We start from the raw sequence: 15525 nt of genomic DNA on the forward strand, positions 1-15525 counted from the left end.
TAATTCTATGATCCTTTGAAATGAAGGTGTGATAAAGAGTGATGTCCAAGCAACCTGCCCAAGGTTGCACAATAGGCGATATATCATTTAGATTCTCACACCGCAAGCTCTGGTTTTGGAGCTGGAAAGGACTTTAAAGATAGTCTGGTCAGGACACTTGAGGAAAATCTCCAGTTACATGAGGACAGTCACTGTTGGGTTTTTCCCCCCTCTCTTTGTATCTGCAGAGTTTAGCATAGTGCTGGGCACATAGTAGGCACTTAATAAATCCTTGTTGACTGACTTGGAAAGGTGAAGCTAGATTAGGTTCCTTAACTCTCATTCTAGTACTCTGGGCCACATTGTACCCCCTCACCCCCTTTCTGTCTTTACATGCAGGCCCATTTATCATATGAAAATTGCATCTCATTCTTTCCTCTATGAATTACATCTCCCACTTTCTACATTCTTATGATATTCTGGTTATGTGTTCCTATTTTCAGTTGAATTTTATCTCTATTGGTTTGACTTTAGACTTCTGGGCCCTCCTTCAAATTTTGTCTTTTCTATCCCTTTCTGATGCCTCTTATACCTATCTAAAATTCCGATCTATTTGCCTTCTGTATTTTCAATTCTTACAGAGTCAGAAGAGAGATAATATAGTGCAGGAAATAGAAGGGTGAGTCCTGGAGTCTGGAAGACTTGGATTCATTCCCTACCTTGGGCCACTTAGGGGTGGTGTGACTATCAGTAAGCCTGCTTTCAGTGCCCCAGGCACCTCTCTAAGATTGTTTGCAAAAGAGTTGCAGATGGAGGGTTTAATGGAGTATTAATGGAGGGAGTTTCCACATTGGAAGGTCCTATACTAAACAAATCATAGGTCTAGAAAACAACAGTCTGGAATTTAAACCTTGGCTATGGGCGACTATGCTGGACTTGAAGTCAGAAAGACCTAAATCTGAATCTGGCCTCAGATACTTACTAGCTAGGTGACCCTGGAAAAGTAACATAACTTCTGTTTGCCTCAGTTTCCTCATCTGTAAAACAAGGATCATAATAGCACTTATCTCCCAGGATTGTGATAATCAAATGAAATTATGATTCTGAAGTGCTTAGCACAGATCCTGGCACATAGTAAATGCTCCATAAATCTTGGTTGTCATTATTATTATTATTATTATTATTATTATTATTATTAAAATCCCACTTCAGACACTTAATTAACTATGCACCTATGCACAAGTCACTTAACTCACTTCAGCATTAGTTTCCTCATCTGTAAAATGGGGATGATAATAATAGTATTAACCTTACAGGGCTTTTGTGAGGATCATGGGAGATAATATAGGTAAAATACTTTGCCAACCTCATTAAAGTGACACAGAAATGCTATTAACCTTTGTGGACCTCAGTTTCCTCATTTGAAAAATGGGTACAATATTTGTACCACCTTTCACACAAGGCTGTACTGGATATCAAATGAAATAATGTGTGTAAATTACTTTATAAACCTCAGAGATATACAGAAAGGCCAGCTGTTACCATTGAACTTGTTCTCTTTGCCTATTGCTCCCTGGATTTCTTACCTGGTCTCCTCCTCCCCTGTTTCCCTTATGGACTCCAGAAAAAGCTCCTTCCTCGCCAAGGCAGTCCAGCTCTGTCTTCTTTCTCCTCTGTTCTCACTGGCTTGCTGCTCCCATTGGCTATGAAATAGCTCTTCTTCTGCTGTTATTTCCTTGCTGTGTTCCTGTCCTGCTGTCCCGTTCCCCTCAGAAGCTGCCCAGCTTGTCTTCCTCCTTCTCTCTGTTCTACTCTTTTCCGCTAGCCCTCACAGCAGATGGCAAATGTATCTCCTGGCAGCATCTTCTTTATTTTTCTTTCTTATCCACTCTCCTTCATTTTACAACCTGTCCCATTTCGCCAGCATTTCCTTCTGACACTCCTTATACAGGGGGATCAAGTCCCATGCACCAACTCTCTAAAATCCCATAGGTTGACGACTCCTACTGCTGTACTTACAGATCTTTTTCTCCTCCAATTACCTTTTGACTTATTCCCAAACTATACCCTGTACCTTCTCTTTTGCTTGGGCTTCCTGAATGAGTTATATCTTACTCCCACACATTCTTCTTCTTAACCATATTGTCTTTTCCGTAGTGCACCAAACATAGGTAACGCAGATTCATCCTCAGAACATTCCTGTGAGGTTAGGCAGGGCGGGTATTGTTATCCCCATTTTACAGATGAGCTAACTGAGGCTCAGAGGGCTTTAGTGATTTGGCATCCTAGGATCTAGAAAAGTAAAAGACAAAGAAAATAAAATACTACTTAGTTAAACCTCCTCATTTTATAAATAGGGAAACAGGGTCCGGAGGTGGGCAGTCCCTTGTACAAAGTCACACCAGCGGTGCCATTCAAAGCTAAGTCTTTGACTCCAAATCCAGTGCCCTTCCTGCTCTGCCACCTTGCTTCCTCAGCCACATTGAGACTAAACACCTAGGTTTCCTGACTTGGAGTTCAAGCTCTCCAAGTACCAGCTCACAGTTTCCTGCTATACCACGATAGCCTTCCTGCATGACCCTGGGCATATTTCTCAGTCTCTTTGCCGTCTAGGCTTCCCAAAGGGGAATTAAAAAGCATCTCCAGCCATAAAACAACCTTGAGCCATTGGGTTGTCAGGGACAAAGTGGCATTGTTGTAAGTGATGAATCAGTTGAATAGCATGTATATGAGCAACAAAATGGTTGAATGTCTTTTTAGGACAAGTGAACCTTGTAATTTGATCAAATTACCTTCCAGAAATGCCATTTTGACTGTTTTTAATACAGATGTTACACACTGTACAAATGAGTATTTTCACCAGGACTCCTTCAGCCCTCTCTTCCTTTCTGCTGCAGAGCAGTTGAAGAATGCCTTAAAATTATAACAGTAACAAAAAATCTAAAGTATCTGAAGCAAGGGGAAGTGTGCAAGAGAATAACTGAATTCCTTTTTCTTTGGACTATTCGTTCAGTCCATATGGCATAAGTGGAGGGCAGGAAGAAGGGAATGAACTAGGTCATTGAATAGAGATTTTGAACTCAAGGTCATCTAGTATATCCCCCCAATTTCACAAATCACAGTATCATGGATCCAGAGTGAGATGGGACTTCCAGATACTGAGACCCCGAGACATTCGTTGACTTGTCCAAAGTCACAAGGTAATAAATAGATGGTAACAAATGATAAACGACAAACCTAAAAAAGTAACATTTGCTGGCAATCAGAATCCCTCTTTTTAAAATTAATTTAGGTAGTCAACAAGAATTTTTAAGTACTTACTGCATGCCAGTTACTGGGCTAAGCACTAGAGATACAAAGAAAGGTAAAAGATAGTTCCTGCTCTCAAGTAACTCATGGTCTAATGGGGGAGACAGGATAAATTGGAAATAATCAACAGAGGGAAGGCACTAGCATTATCCATAACATTCCCCTAATCTACTCATTTACTTTCACTGTCTCACAAAGAAATGAGATCTTAGCCTGGCATAGCTTGCTCTTGATGAAGACATGCTAGCTCTCTGGATTCACCCCTTCTTGTAGAGGTCTACTTACCTCAGTAGGTCTCCTTAGGGCTCTTTAAATCTACCTGTCATTTCTGCTGATCTTCAAAGCATAACAAGTGCCCTAGCTTTTCCGTAAGGGAACCTGCATTCACAACCCATCTTTGATACTAATTACTTGTGTCACCTTGTGTAAGTCCTTTAACTTCCCTGGACCTCAGTTTTCTCATCTGTAAGTTGATTAGATAAGTGATGAAGTTCCAAGCTTGAGATCCAGAATTCTAAATTGTTCCAGCATCTCATTCATGTAAATTGGTTCATACTCTTATCAGAGAGGTGGGACAGATAAAATGATTTTTGTCCCCATTTTACAAGTAGAAAAAATAGAGGCAGAGGGAGAAATTCCTAGAACTAGTCAAAGTTACGGGTAAAACTGAACATTAATTACATTTGATTCAATGATTCTTTCCCCTAGGTCTCCATCCAGTATTATAATCCATGGGTTGGCAAATGATGGCCTGTAGGCCAGAGCCTGCCTACTGCCTGTTTTTTGTATGGCGTGCTAGCTAAGAATGGGTTTTTACATTTTAAAATAGTTTTCTTTTGCTGACCCCTGCTATAAACCATACATAGAAACAAGCATTTTTCTGTAAAGTAGCAGAAAAGATTTATTCAAGTCGAGAGAGAAATCTGATTCAAGGTATATATTCTGCACTGATGACCTTCCCTACAATTCGTTACATTCCCTAGTGTATTCAATACTACTTGGTGAAATTTTGATTCTTGCAAAATGAATGGGGTATATTGCCTTTCTCCCCTGCTGCAGTAACCATAGAATCATCTAGCTGACCCACATTTCCTGAGTTGTGCTGGAGATGAGATAACTTAGAGGGGAGTGAGACATGTCATTTGAGATAGATGCTCCTTTCTCACTCCTCCAAGAATCTACTGGGCTTGCCCCCTCTGATTGGTTGATCTTGGGGTCAGTGTCTGGCTTAGGTTTCCATTTCACTTTTTCCATTCTGGATAAGTCAAGGAAAAGGAGCTTGTCCATGGGAAGCTTGTGTTTCTGTAGTTCTAGAAAGAGAAAAGCAGAGTTATGATTGATCATTCAGAAATATATGGGATATAAAGAACTTTTAAAAATAATTTTTGTTGATATTTTATTTTTACACTAGTCATTTCTGTACATGTCTACTTCCCAGTCCTGGAAGTGAAGCCTCCCATGTAACAAAGAAAAACAGATAAGCAAAAACAACAGTAAACACATCTAACAGTGCAGGAAATGATCTCCCCCAGTAGTACCCCACTTTTCTTCTGAAAGAAGAGGTTTGTTTCATTCTCTATTATCTAGGAATCAAGATTCTTCATTACTGTTACTCAATGTTCATCTTCTCTTTAGGTTCTTTTCTTTCCATTTTTTTTTGCATTGGTAAGTCTTTTTTTAATATTTAATTTTAACATTCTTTTCTTTTTAAATTTTGAGTTCTAAACTCTCTCTCCCTTCTACTCTCTCTCACACCCACTTAGAAGGCAAGCAATATGATATCAATTATACATGTGAGATCATGCAAAACATTTTCATATTAGTCATATATCTAAAAAAAAGCAAGAAAAAGAAAGAAAGTGAGAAAATTATACTTCAATTTGTACTCAGAGTTCATCAGTTCTGTCTCTGGAAATGGGTGTTTTTTTTTTTTATCCTAAGTCATTTGGAATTGTCTTGGATCATTGTACTGATCAGAATAGCCAAGTCTTTCACAGTTCGTCATCATTATAGTACTGCTATTATTGTGTACGGTTATCTCTCAGTTCTTGCTTCACTGTGCATCAGTTTATATAGTTCTTGCCATGTATTTTTTCTGAAACCACCCCCTTCATCACTTCTTATAGCACAATAGTATTCCATTACATTCATATGCCACAACTTGTTCAGCCATTACCCGATTGATGAGCATCTCCTCAATTCTAATTCTTTGCCACCACAAAAAGAGCCGCTTTAAATATTTTTGTACACATAGGTCCTTTTCTTTTTCCTTTGATTGCTTTGGGATTTAGATCAGTAGTGGTATTGCTGGGTCAAAGAGTATGCAGAGGTTTTATAGCCCTTTGAGCATAGTTCCAAATTGTTCTCCAGAATGGTTGGACTAGTTTGCCACTCCAACAGCAGTTCATTAGTGTGTCTATTTTTCCTTCATTCCCTCCCACATTTGTCATTTCTGATAAGTATGAGGTGATACCTAAGACATGTTTTAATTTGCACTTCTCTAGTCACTAGTGATTTAGAACATTTTTTCATTTGACTATAGATAGCTTTGATTTCTTCTTCTGAAAACTCTTTATATCCTTTGGTCACCTATTAACTGGAGAATGACTCTAATTTTTATAAATTTGACAGTTCTATACTCAGTATATATTTGAGAAATGAGGTCTTTATAAGAGAAGCTTACTGTATTTTTTTTAATATTAATTCATTGTCTATGGTACCTTCGAGCATAATGTAGTTTTTCTGATTATGTCTTTTAATTAGGTCTGTTTTTGCTTTGTCTGAGATCATGATTGCTGCCCTCTGCCTTTTTGTTTGTTTTTTCTTCAGTTGAAACACATTAGTTTCTGCTCTGTCTTTTTATTTTAACTCTGTGTGTGTCTTTCTGTTTCAAGTGTGTCTCTTATAAATAACGTATTGTCGGATTCTGGTTTCTAATCCATCCTGCTAACTGCTTCCATTTTATGGGTGAGCTCATCCCATTCACATTCACAGTTATGATGACTGTGTATTTTCCTCTATCCTATTTTCTTCTTTTTCTTCCTTTCTCTTTTTATTTTGTTCCTCCTAAAAAGTTTATTTTCCTTCTAACCACTGTCTCCCTTAATCCTCTCTCCCTTTTGTCATTCTCCCTCCCCATTATCCCCTTCCCCTCTTATTTCCCTATTGGGTAAGTTACATTTCTATACACAATTGAGTGTATGTATATGCATATACACACATACATATACACACATATGCATATATATTCTTCCCTCTTTGAACCAATTCTAAAGAGAGTGAGATTTAAGCATTGCCCCCCACCATTTTCTCATTGTTTCCTCCACTGTAAGAGCTCTTATCTTTGCATGATTCTTTTATGTGAGAAAAATTTCCCCATTCTACCTCTAATTTAACCCTTCTCCCAGTGCATCCCTTTCTCTCCACTTCATTTTTTTGGAGATCATTCCAACATAATCAACACACACCCATGCCATCTAAACACCTTTTAGCTGCTCCAATAATGATAAAGTTATTAGGAGTTCACAATTTTCTTGCATCACTCTCATTTCTTTTCCAAACTTTTCCTCTACCCTCTTATCTCTTTCTTTAACTCTCACAGGAATTTATGTTGGTTTTGTGTCCAATTAGCATTTTTCTTTGAGGCTGTTTATAGCTGTTTTCTCATTGCTATCTTCTGAATTTATGTCTTGGTCTTCCTTGTCACTGTAGTAGTTTTTTATGTTGAATTCTTTTTGTTGTTGTTTACTCACTTTTTCAGCCTATCTCTTGTCTTTGAACTTCGTGTTAAAGTTTGGCTGTGCTCATCTGTCAGTGAGGAGGCACTGTCCTAAGCTTCAATTTTTCGTGCTACTGTTTTCAGAGCTGATTCTGAGGGTCTACAAGTTTTTGGTGCTTCCAAGGTTGCATGATCCTGGGAGAGGAATGGTCACTATTCCCCTGGTTTGTGCTCTGATCTCTACCCAGGAAGGGCTTCTGGTCCCCTGCAGCTGCAAGTGTTAGTGCTCCTTTTTTGCTTTGGAACTGTGACCAGAGCCCCTTGTGATGGACCCCTGGGGCTCCTCTATGCTTTGGGGCTGAGACCCAGAACTGTGTAAGGGCAATAGAGTTGCCAGTCAGTGCCATCTGTATCCAGTGCCAGCAAAGGGTCCCCTGTAATCTCTTTATGATCAATTGTCAGAAAGACATTTACTGTCTCTGGGCTGGGAGCTCCCAAAGTTGCTGCTGCTGCTACTGCTGCACTACAAGTGTGGGCTCCCCACGGGCCTCCACTCTGGTGTTACAGACTTCTCTTGCCTCCTTCTGAAGTTTTCTTACACTGGAAAAAATGTCTCACCCTGAACTTTTGTTGGTTCAGCTGCTCCAAAATTTGATTTGAGGCATTACTTTGACGTTTTTGGAGGGGAATGTTGGGAGAGTTTAGCTGGCTGATTGCCCCTAATCTGCTATTGTAGCTCCATCTCAAGTTTTTTTAAAGTAGGTGTTATGCATCTTATTCTGGTTTTGCTTCCTTCTCTCTTCATCTGTTCATAAAATCTTTCCATATTTCACTGTATTCCTCATATTCATCATTGGCTACCATATAATCATTTTCCATTACACTCACATGTCACAGTTTATCCAGTTAATCCACAGTGAAGACTCCCTATTTTTTTCTATTTTTTTTTTGTTAAGGGGCATTTCCTAAACTACGTCAAACTTAGGATACCATGCCTATATGGGGTACAGTGTTCTCTAATATTATTCAGGAAATGGGGGAAGGAGACCTTGGTTGCACATTAAATCATTATGACCTTGAGCAAATCAGTTGTCCCCTCTGGACCTTGTTTTCCCTGTCTGCCAAATGAAAGGGTTGGAATAATTGTTAATAATTAGAGCTATCCAGAGGTGGAATGAACTGCCTCTGGAGGAGAAGGAGATAGCCCATCTTTGGAAGTGTTCAAGCAGATGATGGAAGACAGTTTGTCAGGGATGTGGTGGAACAGATTCAAGCTGAGGGGGATTTAGTGGCCTCTGAGTTCCCTTCAATTTTAGAACTCTGAGATTCTACAGCCCCATTGTTTAATGGGAAAAGCACTGGGTTTGGATTCCTAGCATCATCACTTTACAAGGTGAAACCTTAGTTTTCAGTCCATTTCCTTCGTTTTATAGATGAAGAAATTGAGACTCAGAAAGGTAAGGTTACTTGACAAAGGTCACACAGCTAGTAATTTCCAAGGTATGATTCAAACCCAGGTCCTTCTTACTCTAAATTCAGTGCCATTTCCACTACATTGTATTGCCACCATTGGGACTAACACCCCCCCCCCCCGCCCCAGTGTTCAAAGCTTGGCTTTGCTAACTATAACTTGGTCTGGTTACAGTGTCTCCAGCTCTTAGTTTCTTCATCTGTATAACGAGAGGGGTGGACTAAATGTGCTTTAAGTTTCCTTAGCTCTAATATCCTGTTATCATATGAAATCGTGCTCTAGGTCCATGAAAAGGTTAATTTTCTCTTCCCAGACCACTTCTAGATCCTAAACCCATAGGCTTTCAGGAGATCAGGCAGGGGTAACAGCTGAAGAATGTTGAGCAATAATTGTTCTAAGTGCCTGGGGCTCTATAGTAAGTGGTCCCATGGAAATGTTAGGCAGATTTGATTTGGTATCTGACTGCTTAGACTATCATCTCCCTGTTAACTTAATTGTTGATGGCAGAATCCTGCCTTTTGCTGTCTGGGAGTAGGCTCACTGGTTAAGTACCATTGGGCCTCAGAGTGGCTGAGAGGTGTTGGCTGACATCTTTGATAGATATCAACCATACTTGATCTCCAGTGTCCTTCAGAAGAGGAGAGGGGAGATGTTTGTTACCAGGACGTGTCTTGAATGCCCGGGTCACATTTTTTCTCTCTTCATCTCCACAAAAGGAAAACACTTCCAAATCTCCTAAGAGTGGGGGAGTGTCCAAGGCAGCAGACTCTCTGACAACCTGAGCAGTCCCACCAAGGGGAACTTTTTCTTCTTTTTCATGGAATCAGAGAAACTTAGATCTACAGAGGGCTTTTTGAGATCATCTATTTCAACCCTCTCATTTTATGGAGATGAGAACTAAAGCTCAGACAGGCGAATTATCTGATTCAGGGACACCCAGCTAGTTTATAGCCATTCAGAGACTCCACCTTTGTATGAAGCAGTTAGCAGAGCCCTAACAAGATATGGGATTGTGGATAGGTAAGTTTGTTTGTTTGTTTGTTTTTGTTTTTCCTTCTGAGCTTGGGTATAGCTTACACAGGCTGGAAATTCAGCAGCAATTCACATTTCTGACTTCACTTCTGATTGGTGCAGGAACTTTGATCTTCAGACCTGGACCTTTAGCCTATAGGCATTAACCAGTTAGGCAACAGCTAATGGGTATAAGGATCCTGGAAGGCTCCAGAGTATAGAGAGACTAACTTCCTTGATGAAGAACCATAGGACCATACTGCTAAAGCTGGAAGGAATCATAAAGGTAATTTGGGCCACTCATTTTGCAGATGAGGACTTGAGGCCTAGAGAGTTTACAAATTGCTCAGGAGCCTACAGGTAGAAAATAAGAGTCAGGATTTGAACTTGGCCCCACGACTCCAAGTTCAGCACTCTTTCAGCATATTTTTGTCTCCCAATAGAGGGGAGCTCTGGGAAGCCATGGTACAACATGTGGGGGAGGGATGGGGGGGAAGGGGAGCCAGCAGTGAGAGAGTTAAGGATTGGACACTGACGGGGAGAGGAACACCCAAAGTGAGATGGGGGAGAGATCAAAAGCAAACTTCACCCACCCTGAGATTTTATCTGGGACTTCTTGTTTAGTTGTTTCAGTCATGTCCAACTCTTTGTGACCCCATTTAGGGTTTTCTTGGCAAAGATGCTGGAGTGGGTTGCCATTTCCTTTTCCAGTTCATTTTACAGATGAGGAAACTGAGTCAAACAGGATTAAGTAACTTGCCCAGGGTCACACAGCTAGTAAGTATCTGAGGCCAGATTTGAACTCTAGATGATACGTCCTGACTTCAGGCTTGGTGCTCTGTGCACTATGGCACCACCTAGCTAACCCATATCCAGGACTAGCCCATGAATATTATGATCTCATCCAATTACTAACAGCTCATCTGTGCAGAATGTTCTTTACAATGGATGGAGATACTGTACATGAGGGAGGAGCAAATAAGATCCCTCTCCTTAAAGAATTTATAATCTAATGGGGGGGATTAGATAGAAATCAGAGCACTTAAGAAGCACTTGAATACTTTAAAAGCACCAATTTAGAATAATTAATGGAAGGTCAGATTGAATTGGCAAAAAGTCTGAATTACAGAATGGTTCTGTAAAGAAATGCATTTTTATTACTTTCCAGGATAATAATAACAACAGTAACTCACATTTATACAATGCTTGAAGATTTGCAAAGTGTTCAAACTCCTGACTAATGGTGCTGCCAAGGATCTGACCTGGTGTATCTACTTTAATGAATGCATAGAATTCTTTAGAATTAGCTCACTGATGGCTTCCTGTGTGTACATGCCATAAAATGATTTAATAAGTGCTGGAGAAACATCCCCACTCTCCCACTAAAGATATTCACTAGCCTTCAATCTTCCACTCACTTTAAATTTGAGCTGCAAACCCTTTTTCAAAGCTCTACCCATGTCTCACTATTCAAACCCTTGCAAAGTGGCACACTGGGCCAGCTATCACTCATCCAACCAAGTGCTCTGCCACCTCCTCTGTGCCAGACTTCTGTTTAAGGGAGGATGGACGATGTCCCAGCTTTCCTTAGTGATATTTAGGTCATAGATGAATTCATCTAAATCTTAGCATTGGTTCTGCAGGTTGAAAGGACTTCTGGGGTCATCCAATTCAACACCTTCACTTTACAGGTGAGGCCCAGAGAGATGAAATAATATGCCCTAGGTTATATATGTAGTAAGAAGAATCACTAGGATTCAAATCTAGGTCCTCTGGCCACAACTATAACATACTGCCTTCTTAGACTCTGCTTATATTTCTAGTTGTCGGTACCACTTGTTGGAGCTAATTTAGTCTGTCTCTGTTTCAGTCTCACTGTCTGTCTGTCTCTCTCTGGCTCTCTCTCTCTCTCTCTCTCTCTCTCTCTCTCTCTCTCTCTCTCTCTCTCTCTCTCTCTGTAGCTGTCTCTCTGTCTCTCTTTCGTATTACTTCTCTTCCTGTTTTAAACTTATGTCAAGTTTCCACCTTTTGCAATTATCACCCTCTCCCCGACTCCTACACTTTAAGGTTCGGTTAGGATGTGGATTTTTCCTCCTTTCCTTGTCTTTATGAATTTATAAGCTTCAATCATATCCCCTTCAGCCCTCATCATTCCTTTAAAAATGCCTATGTATTATAAGTCTGACCCAATATGACTCCCTCCTAATACTCGGTTCCCTTCCCCCTTCCCCTAGTGCCTTAGTTACTGTATTTGAATTTCTTCAGCTCTCCTCCAGGTCTATTCTATTTCTCTTGAGACTTGATGATGAAAACTACCAATAACCCTCCAAGTCTGGATGCACAGGAAGTCTGCTTAAGGACAGGGTAATGCTTCTTGTTTTGTTTCTAGTATATTTCTTTTTTTGTTTTAGTTTTGTTTTGTTTTTTGCTTTTTTAGCCAAAGCAGTATGTTAGACTTTCACTTAAAAATCAGCCCACAATGATTCCCTTCTGAGTAACAACTAAGAACTCAACACCCTTCATTCTATAAGAAGAATTTGGCCTCAGTTTTAAAAATCCTTTACCTTGTGTTTTGTCCAATTAAACTCATCTGGTACTTTTATCACAAAATCTTCCTGCATGTTTTCCCCATAAGTTTAGTTTATTACCCAAAATAACTTTGTCATCCATAAACATGGGTGTTTTATTATGCTTTTCCCCTTCCTAATTATTAGATAAATGTGTTATGTATGTTCAAGATACTTGTTCCAGTGCTGATAACTGTGTTAAATCACATTGCATTACTTCTCAATTGAGCAATGGCCATTTATCTCTACCATTTGTGTCTAGTCTTTTTATGCATGAAACATTCTTCCACATCTTTAGTGGCTCAATTAAAATATTTTTGCTTGATTTCTCTCTCCCTCTCTCTTTCTTCCTCTCTTCTTCTCTCTCTATCTTTCTCTCTCCCTCCTCTCGCTATCTGTCTTTTTCTCCCTCCCTCTTTCTCCCTCCCTCCCTGTCTTCCCTCTCCATCTTTCCCTTCCCCTCTCTCTTTGTCTCCCTATCCTTTTCCCTTCTTCTCTCCTTAGTTGTGAAACCTATTGTACAGTATCAGAGTTGGAAGGATCATCAAAGGCCATTTCACCCATATTGTACCATTTCGGAATGTCTTCAACCACATTTTAAGCAAATGGCATCAGGTCTTTATTTGAAGACTGGTAGTGAAGAGAAACTCATCACCTCCCAAGGCAGCTCATTCCACTTCTGAATGGTTTTAATCATTGTTATTCTTGTTATTGATTTTGAGATGTAGTCTTCCTTTCTCTTCTAAGTTGAATGCAGTACAATGACTACTCATGGGTCCACTGTAGTGCTAATTGGAGCAGAAGCTCTGACCTGTTCTGTTTCCTACCTGGACTGGTTTACCCCTCCAGAGGCAGCCTGGTGGTCTTTAGGTTTCAGAAGCTCAACAGATTGGGGCCACCCTTAACCCTACTGCAGCTCAGTACTCCTGAATCAAATCATCCACCCCTCTCATCCTTCCCAGTAGCAGGGATTACAGGTGCAGGTTACCACCTTGGCTGCAGTTTCTTCATCTCTTCTCCCTTATGTCTTCTTCCTCTGCTTCTCCCCTTCCTCCTTCTTTCAGCTTTAATTGTTATGAGTTTTCCCCCCTCCTATCAAGCATATATCTGCCACTCTCAGAATCCTACTCATTTCTGAGTCCTGCCCTCTGGGTCTAAGCAGAACAGAAGCAAAATTGTAAAGGTCACCTTGTCTAATCTCCCAACTAATGCAGGAATTCCCACTATAGCATCCCTGACAGTATCAGTCAGTCACTGTATTCTCCTAGTGACAGATAACTCATTACCTTCCAAAGAAGCCCTTTTATTGTTGGAGGAGTTCTAGTTGTTGGAAGGAAATATATATGACTGTCACTTCCAATCTGTAGTGCTGTAGTGTTAGAGCAACACACACACACACACACACACACACACACACACACACCTTTTCTCTCCTATACATTATAACTCTTACAGTATATAAAGAGAGACATTCCATTAGCCACATTCACATTTATTTGACATTTAAATGTGGAAAGTGCTTTACATACAGTTTCCCATTTGAGTCCTATAACCTTGTAAAGTAAGGATTTCAGGTATTATTTTCCCCATTTTATATTTTAGAAAATGGAGTCATATAGATGCTAAGTGGATGGGCTAAGTGACTTATCTGTGATCAGAAAGCTGATTAAAGCAAATATCAGAGGCCAGATTTTTGAACCTAGATATTTCCTAACTCCAAGTCCAATCCTTCAATCTATAAGCTTTTTTCAAGTGCTTATTGTGTGCCAAGTACTCTAGTAGGCTCTGGGAATACAAAGATAAAAACTGAATAGTCCCTGCCCTCAAGGAGCTTTCATACTATCTGCAGAAACAACTCCCAGAGTTGTAAAATAAATACAAATAATATGTTGTATAATTACTATGGAAGATCAAGAAGATCCTCATTAAGAGGTAGTGTTTGAATGGAACTTGGAAGGGCACTAGGGATTTTAAGAGGTGGAGGAGAGGAAGGAGAGAATTCCAAGCATAGGTCAGCCTGTGCAAAGTCCTGGAGGTGGGAGATGGAATATTGTGAAGAACAACACAAAGGCACGTTTGGCTGGAATGTAGTTTGTAAAGGTCAGCAATGTGTGATAAGCTTGGAAAGGTCAGCTGGAGCCAGGTTTTGAAAGGCTTAAAATTATAAACAGAAGAATCTCCCAGTCTATATACTCCAAGTCATGCTGCCTCTCCACTGGATTAGTCAGCTATGGTTTTCCTTTGAAGGAACCATATTGTCTTTCCTCCAGTTAATGTTTGCTTAATAACCACGTTTTCCTAATTAATGGGATTTATGGTATTAGCAGAAGTGACAAAAAAACAAATGTGTTCTCTAAGCTCCTTTCTAGCTCTAATATTCTCTGATTTCATTAAACACAACCACCTAAAGAGAAATCAAGGGAATAACTCAGGAGTTGGGAAGACTGGACAGAGGAGAGCTTGAGGGTTAGGGTCTTAACAAGTAAAAATGAGCTGGAATCCATTCCTTTCTTTAAAGAATGAGGCAAGAGGTAGGAATTCCTGAAGCCACTTATTTTAGTGAGCCATGTATATTCTTGTCAAAGATTGTTATCTATGCTAATTGTTTTAGGGAGCTCTTCATTAATTTTCTTCAGAGTTCAAGAGTATAATTTTGGAGTACTGACCAATTAACAAAGGTTATATATGGCTCCACTAATTAACATTCTCTTAGTCAATTTCCATATTCCCAAAGATTTGAAGCAAATGTCTCTTGGTGAGCGGAAGAAAGGAATAATTTTCCCTGTGCTTTTCTCAAGGGATGAACATTTCATTGCATAACCTGATGTGAGGTTTAGTTCTGGATTTTTCCATTTATGAATTATCTCTTTTCATGTTTTCACATTTAATTTGGTTATCAGAATCAAAAGCACTTATTAAAGAGTGGCTGACTTGTCATTTGTGTGCTGAGCAAATACTTCCAGTGTTCTGCACAAAATAGGCTCTTAGGAACTATTTATTAAACTGAACACCAAAGGTGATACAGGTGATGTCTTTGAATTGAGTACCTGTGGTATAGGTGGGGTAGTGTCACAAGTAGCCACTAGGGGGTATCTGAGAACTGGATAGGAACTGGTTAGCCAGAAGAAGAGTTGGGGGGGGTGGGGAGAGCTGGAAAAGCAATACAATACTTGTCTCCAAATATATGAAGGAGTTGGCTTTCCCAAAGACCATGTAGATCATGTATCATTTAGAATAGAGGTTAGACATGTTCTGCTTGTCCCTAGAAGGCAGAACTAGAAGCCAAGCTATAGAAACTGCAGAGACAGATTTATACTCCATGTAAAGAAAAACTGCTTAAGTAGCAGAGCTGTCCAAAATGGAATGGGTTGCCTCTGGAGGTCATCAATGGGTGACTCTTACAAAGGTCTTTAAATAAAGGTTGGATAACCACTTGTCAAGTATGATGTGGAGAGGATACCCAATCAGGC

At 39.9% G+C, this 15525-nt stretch overlaps 1 protein-coding gene across 1 annotated transcript in view; it reads left to right on the forward strand.

Annotated features, from left to right (window-relative positions):
• Nucleotides 1–15525, forward strand: part of ALK (ALK receptor tyrosine kinase) — a 1019362-nt gene that overhangs the window by 70858 nt on the left and 932979 nt on the right.

This window comes from Phascolarctos cinereus, unplaced genomic scaffold, assembly GCF_003287225.1.
Source record: "Phascolarctos cinereus isolate Bilbo 61053 unplaced genomic scaffold, phaCin_HiC Scaffold_2;HRSCAF=192, whole genome shotgun sequence".
NCBI classification, from domain to species: domain Eukaryota; kingdom Metazoa; phylum Chordata; class Mammalia; order Diprotodontia; family Phascolarctidae; genus Phascolarctos; species Phascolarctos cinereus.